The sequence below is a fragment of the Epinephelus fuscoguttatus genome, linkage group LG22 (genome assembly GCF_011397635.1).
Source record: "Epinephelus fuscoguttatus linkage group LG22, E.fuscoguttatus.final_Chr_v1".
NCBI lineage: Eukaryota > Metazoa > Chordata > Actinopteri > Perciformes > Serranidae > Epinephelus > Epinephelus fuscoguttatus.
The window spans coordinates 14,270,200-14,276,375 of NC_064773.1; the positions used below are offsets into that span (position 1 = coordinate 14,270,200).

A 6,176-nucleotide genomic window follows, 5' to 3' on the forward strand; every position below is an offset into this window, starting at 1 on the left:
GATGGCTACTTCCAGCAGGATAACGCACCATGTCACAAAGCTCAGAACATCTCAAACTGGTTTCTTGAACATGACAATGAGTTCACTGTACTCCAATGGCCTCCACAGTCACCAGATCTCAGTCCAATAGAGCACCTTTGGGATGTGGTGGAACAGGAGATTCACATCATGGATGTGCAGCCGAGAAATCTGCAGCAACTGTGTGATGCTATCATGTCAATATGGACCAAAATCTTGTTGAAACTATGACACCAAGAATTAAAGCAGTTCTGAAGGCAAAAGGGGTCCAACCTGGTACGAGCAAGGTGTACCTAATAAAGTGGCTAAAGCACAAAATATTTCAGACTTTGCCCTTATTCCAAAAAAGATCATATTCCCACCAAGCTGTTGACATGGCAAATGAAAATGAATATTCCACCAATATTCCTGCACAGTCATGGAGGACCTGGAAAAGTCATGGAATTTCACAGTCACGTTTTCTGTTCTGATTTGATTTTCTAATAATATAATCAGCCTTTAATACATCTCAGTAATTATGTCCACAGAATATTAATCTCAGGAGGGTTTGAACAAGCTGTTTTCTGGAGATACTTAAGAAATTCAGGATGTTTTGATATTTGGGTTCTGAACGGCACTGTTTTGAAGCACTTTATATGTTTTATTTGCAGTTTTATAAAGACCAGAGGTTCAGCTCCCAGGAGTTCCCTGTAAAAGTGTAAGTGGGGCAAAGTTTGAGCCAGTCAGCTCCTGCTTGTTGTGCCTGACCCCTTGTGGTCAGACTCACCTAGATGCCACATGACAGACCGGCCTCCTGACAGTGACAAAGGCGATGGTATCTACAGCACAATCCAGGTGGATGATACAAAATGCCAAAGAGATAACAGACTACAAGAATGTTATCGAGAAATAGAGAACTTTGAGACCATGCTATCGTCGTTGCTACGTTTGTGTGCTGGATTAGGAAAAGACAGGATAGACTTATCTCAGAAGAGAACTGGAGAATTTATTGGATATGAAACCAAAAGCTTGTTTTGGAGGTGAAGCAGGAAATTAAAAGTTTATTTTGGCATACTTTGTTACAGATCAACATGTACAAACTTTACACATTTTGCATCATTGCATCACCTGTATTGTTTCTGTGCAAAGTGTCTTAAACAATGTGATGGCCTGACCTGTGTCAATATACCATTATAAATCCCCTTAAGTAAAGGGATCTTTCTTTTAAAAAGGTATCTGTAAAATGTCCGCCTATGACAACTTTATCAAGTGAAAGGTAAAGAGACACTTATAATAATAATCTGAGCCACTCCGTGGCAAAAATAAGCACTTTTAATGGACATACAGTGACGATGTCCAGTTGCCCCATGTACCTCCATTGCAGCTTGTTCCACAGCTGCTGGCTCCCTCAATCATCAGAAATGCTACTGTTTGTATCAGTCTCTTTGTTCAATTTACACGGGGAAATAGGGGCCAGGTTGAAAAATGTCCTTAATTATCCTTTAAGTCAGAACCCTAACCATCTCCAAAGTAATTTTTACTTTGCACTTTTTATTGAGGGAATGAGACGATCTATTAATCAAAATCATCACTCTTCACTGTATAAAATATTTTCGTGACAAACATCCATTTCATGGAGGGGAAATTTAAAAACTATTTTAATAAAACACAGGGTCATGTTTTGTTCTGACTCAGGTAGAGGTATCTGAAAACCCCCTTTGAATATTTGTGTCTGAACCTGCCACATGCCCCCAACCTTTGGAATTATAATTGTTTACAAATTAGCAATGAGCTACAATTAGCAAGTTAGCTATGAGCTAAATTAGAAGTTAGCTATGAGCTAAATTAGAAAGGTAGTTATGAGCTAAATTAGCAAGTTGGGGTCATCCCTATGTTTCCCAGGTTCTATGTTCCCCGCTTACTACAAAAAAAGGTTCCATGTTCCCTGCTTATCCAGAAAAGGCAGGAAACATAGCAGTTGCATTAATATGTTGTTTTAACATCTCTAAACACACACAACGGAACATAATGGGGAGAAATTACAATGAGAAACGTACCCTTTGGGCAACCTATGGTATGAAATCTGGGCAATTATATTCTTTCCAGAAAGTTGGGTAATATAGAACCTTTTTTGTGTAAGCGGGGAACATAGGACCTTTTTTGCAGGGTTAAGTGGGGAACATATAACCTGGGAAACATGGAAACACTCCCAGTTAGCTATGAGCTAACTTGAGAGAGCATCTTTAACTTCACAAATACTGATACTCCTGTGAATGGAGCTGAAAGAGTTAAATGTTATCAGAAATGGAGCCGGGGAGCAGACATTACCAACGTCAACATGCTGAAACGAAACTCAATGAGGAGACTGAAGGAGTGATTTTCAAAGTGTAGTTTGCTTTGACATTGTTGCGCAGCTGCTTTTAAAACCTGCTACTTTACAGGTAAGAAAGATAATATAGTTCAACTGTTCCCTTTTCCTCTGTGTTTCTTGTTGAACATGTGATAAGTTAAAGCAAATATAAACTGTTTAAACACATGATTCAGCCTATTCAGTTGAATGATGTGAGTTGTGATTGTGTTTTTATTTATGACTTATTGTCCAGATATGGCAACTTCCAGCTGTCTGCTGTCAGAGGACAAGTTCCTTTGTTCTGTGTGTCTGGATGTGTTCACTGAGCCAGTCTCAACGCCATGTGGACACAACTTCTGCAGTGCATGTATCCATAAGTATTGGGACAGCAGGGACATTTGCCAGTGTCCATTATGCAAAAGGACATTTTCTCCAAGACCTCAACTCCAAGTCAACACAGTGATGTCTGAGTTAGCTGCTGAGTTTAAATCGTTAGCTTCAGTTAAAGCCTCAACTCCAGACCCACAGCTTCCTGGAACAGCAGACGTTCTTTGTGATATCTGCTCTGATTTAAAGGAAAAGGCCGTCAAATCTTGCCTGACGTGTCTGCTGTCTTTCTGTGAAGTTCACCTTGAGCCTCATCACAGAGTTGCACGTCTCAAGAGCCACACATTATTAGACCCTGTGAAGAATCTTGATGACAAAATGTGCAAGACACACAACAAGATAACAGAACTGTACTGCAGGACTGACCAGGCCTGTGTTTGTGTCTTGTGTTTCAAAACCGATCACAGGAGTCACAATGTTGTCCCACTTGAGGAAGAATATGAAGCAGTGATGGCAAAGAAAGATGAGACCATGGCAAATATCCAAAAGATGATAGAGTCACGGTGTGAGAAGATAGCTGAGATTGAAGAGTCACTTGAAGTCAGCCAGAGAGAAGCTGAGAAAGAGAAAGAAGCCAGTGTGCAGGTCTTCACTGACCTGATCCGCTCCATCCAGAGAAGCCAGGCCGAGCTGGTTGAGCTGATTGAGGAGAGGTACAGAGCAACAAAGCACAAGGCAAGGTTTCCTCACAGAACTGAGGATGGAAGTCGCTGAGCTCCAGAGCAGAAGCAGCCAGCTGGAGCAGCTGTCACAGTCTGAGGATCACCATCATTTTCTCCAGAGCTTCTCAACCCTGTGCTCTCCTTCAAACAAGGACTGGACCAACGTCAGTGTTCACAGCCATCTGTCTTTGGAGGCAGTGAGAGGGGCTGTGAGTCTGCTGAAACAAAGAGTTGATGAAATAATGGAGGAGGTTCCTGAGATCAAAATGATCAGAATGAGAGAACATGCAGTGGACTTGACCTTTGACCCTGACACAGCAAATTACTCACTTGTTATCAGCCAGGATGGAAAACAAGTGACAAATGTAGGCAGAAAACAGAATCTTCCCTACAGTCCAAAGAGATTTGAAGTGTGCACAGAGGTTTTGGCAAAGGAGGGGTTCACATCAGGAAGTTTTACTATGAAGTGCAAGTGACAGGAAAGACTGAGTGGATTCTTGGAGTGGTCAGAGAGTCTGTTGAGAGAAAGGAGGACATGGATTTGTTCGTTGAAAATGGTTACTGGACGTTTGGGCTTGATGAGGGTTCATATATCGCTCATACAACAGCAAGAGTTGAACTCACAGTGAAAGGAAAGCTTGAGAAGGTGGGCATCTTTGTGGACTATGATAAGGGAAAGGTTTCTTTCTATGATGTGAATTCTAAATCTCATATCTATTCTTTCACTGGCTGCCACTTTACAGAGACACTGTATCCATATTTCTGCCCTCAAGGTTTCATGGATGGAACAAACTCCGCCCCTCTCATCATAACCCCTGTACCTACAACACACTGAGTTTGGCCCTTCTTGAAAAGATCCAGTGTGTAAAAGCCCAGATTCACCAAACCTGAAAGATGAAGGCCGTTGCTGTGTCGTGACCAAAAAAGTTGCGCATCATGAAATGTTTCTGCTAGATAGTTCAATGGATAAGAGAAAAATAAACTTACTTAATGTAACAAGTAGGCTTTGATCTCGACCGACGCTCTTCAACAGCCCAACTTTGACTGACAGTCGACCATCAGCTTGGTGCGTCAGGGCCTTAAGATTTAGGGGGGTTTAGTGGCATCTAGTGGTGAGGACTGCAGATTGCAACCAATTGAAACTCCTCCCGATTTTAAAATTTCAGTGTCCATCGCTAGGAAGTATTTACTTGGAGCTGACTTCTCTGCAGAGGTCTTTTCCTCTTCAATAACAAACAGTCAGTGATTTAAACCGGTAAAAAACATGGTGGTCTCCGTAGACGAGGACCCGCTCCATAAACGGCTCATGCTAAGATAACAAAACAACAATGATTCTTATATTCGGGTGATTATACACTAAAGAAAACAAACAGTTATTACATTTAATTTCTGCCAATACGTCCCCTTTAATCCTACACACTGGACCTTTAATGGCTGCAGAAAGATTCATAATGCTCTCTGTCAATACACTTAACAGATGTGCAAATGTTATATTGGTAATCTCAAACTAGCCTCTCTAATATTTACGTGTTTTCTCTTTATGCATGGATATATAAAAGAAGCATGACGCTGCATGACAAGTGACTTCCTGTTTCCCTCTCTACAGTGTACATTTCTGTAAATATGATGATGTGAACTCATGATACTAATGTTGCACAGTTATATTGTCAGATCCTGTTGTATCACAATAGAGGATATAATGTTTCTCTGTTCAGACGTTCTGTTCTCTTACAATCTTCTGCTCCTGCAAAATCAGACATGTTTTGCCTTTCAAAGACCAGTGTCTAAATCTTCTTCATTTTGCTGGTTTCCTGTGATTCATGGTGAATTTTGTGCTTCTGTGACAACTGGGGCTGAATAAACTGCACATCTAAACTTGATTAGACGAGACTCTTGTCATGTCATTTCTACCTAGAAGCTGTGACACAGTATTAAAGGATAACTTTGGCATTTTTCAACCTGGACCCTATTTCCCTGTGTAATTGATTTGTTATTGCCTTGTTAAGCAGAAGTCTCCTTAAGAAACATCACCAGATGTGTGTGTGATTTGGAGAGAAATAATACCTGTAGTAGTTTATAGAAAATGTATTTTATTGTTTCTCTAAAAGATCTTCAATTCTGATTTAAATCATCAGGCCTTTGAATTCTATCTCTGCCGTTTCTTGTGACAGAGTAAACACATGAAAAGTGGACAAAAAAAAGAAAGCGCAGGTTTTTATTTCACTGTTTATATATTTATTACATCTTCCTGATGCTTCTTGTTATTACACTATCACCTTTGCTGCTCTAACACCACAAATATCCCCGTTATATGAATAACAGGTGGTTATCCTATTAGAAAAGACAATGTAACTAACATTACCGTTGTCATTCATAGCCAGTAGGTATGTCCTTGATGTATAGAAAGGGCACATGTAGGCATAAAATATGATAAAAATATATTATATGTTGTATAATAGATTTTTATTTTGCACTTTTTTATTGAGGGAATGAGTCAATCTATTGATCAAAATCATCACTTTTCACTGTATAAAATATTTTCGTGACAAACATCCATTTCATGGAGTGGAGATTTAAAAATGATTTTAATAAAACACAGGGTCATGTTTTGTTCTAACTCAGGTAGAGGTATCTGAAAACCCCCTTTGAATATTTGTGCTTGAACCTGCCGCATGCCCCCAACCTTTGGAATTAAAATTGTTTACAAATTAGCTATGAGCTAAATTAGCAAGTTAGCCATGAGCTAAGTTGAGAGAGCATCTGGAGCTGAAAGAGTTAAA

At 40.0% G+C, this 6,176-nt stretch overlaps 1 pseudogene; it reads left to right on the plus strand.

Moving 5' to 3' along the window:
• The first annotated feature begins 2,299 nt into the window (after positions 1-2,299).
• LOC125882518 (E3 ubiquitin-protein ligase TRIM39-like) lies at positions 2,300-5,276 on the plus strand (annotated as a pseudogene).
• Positions 5,277-6,176: the final 900 nt, after the last annotated feature.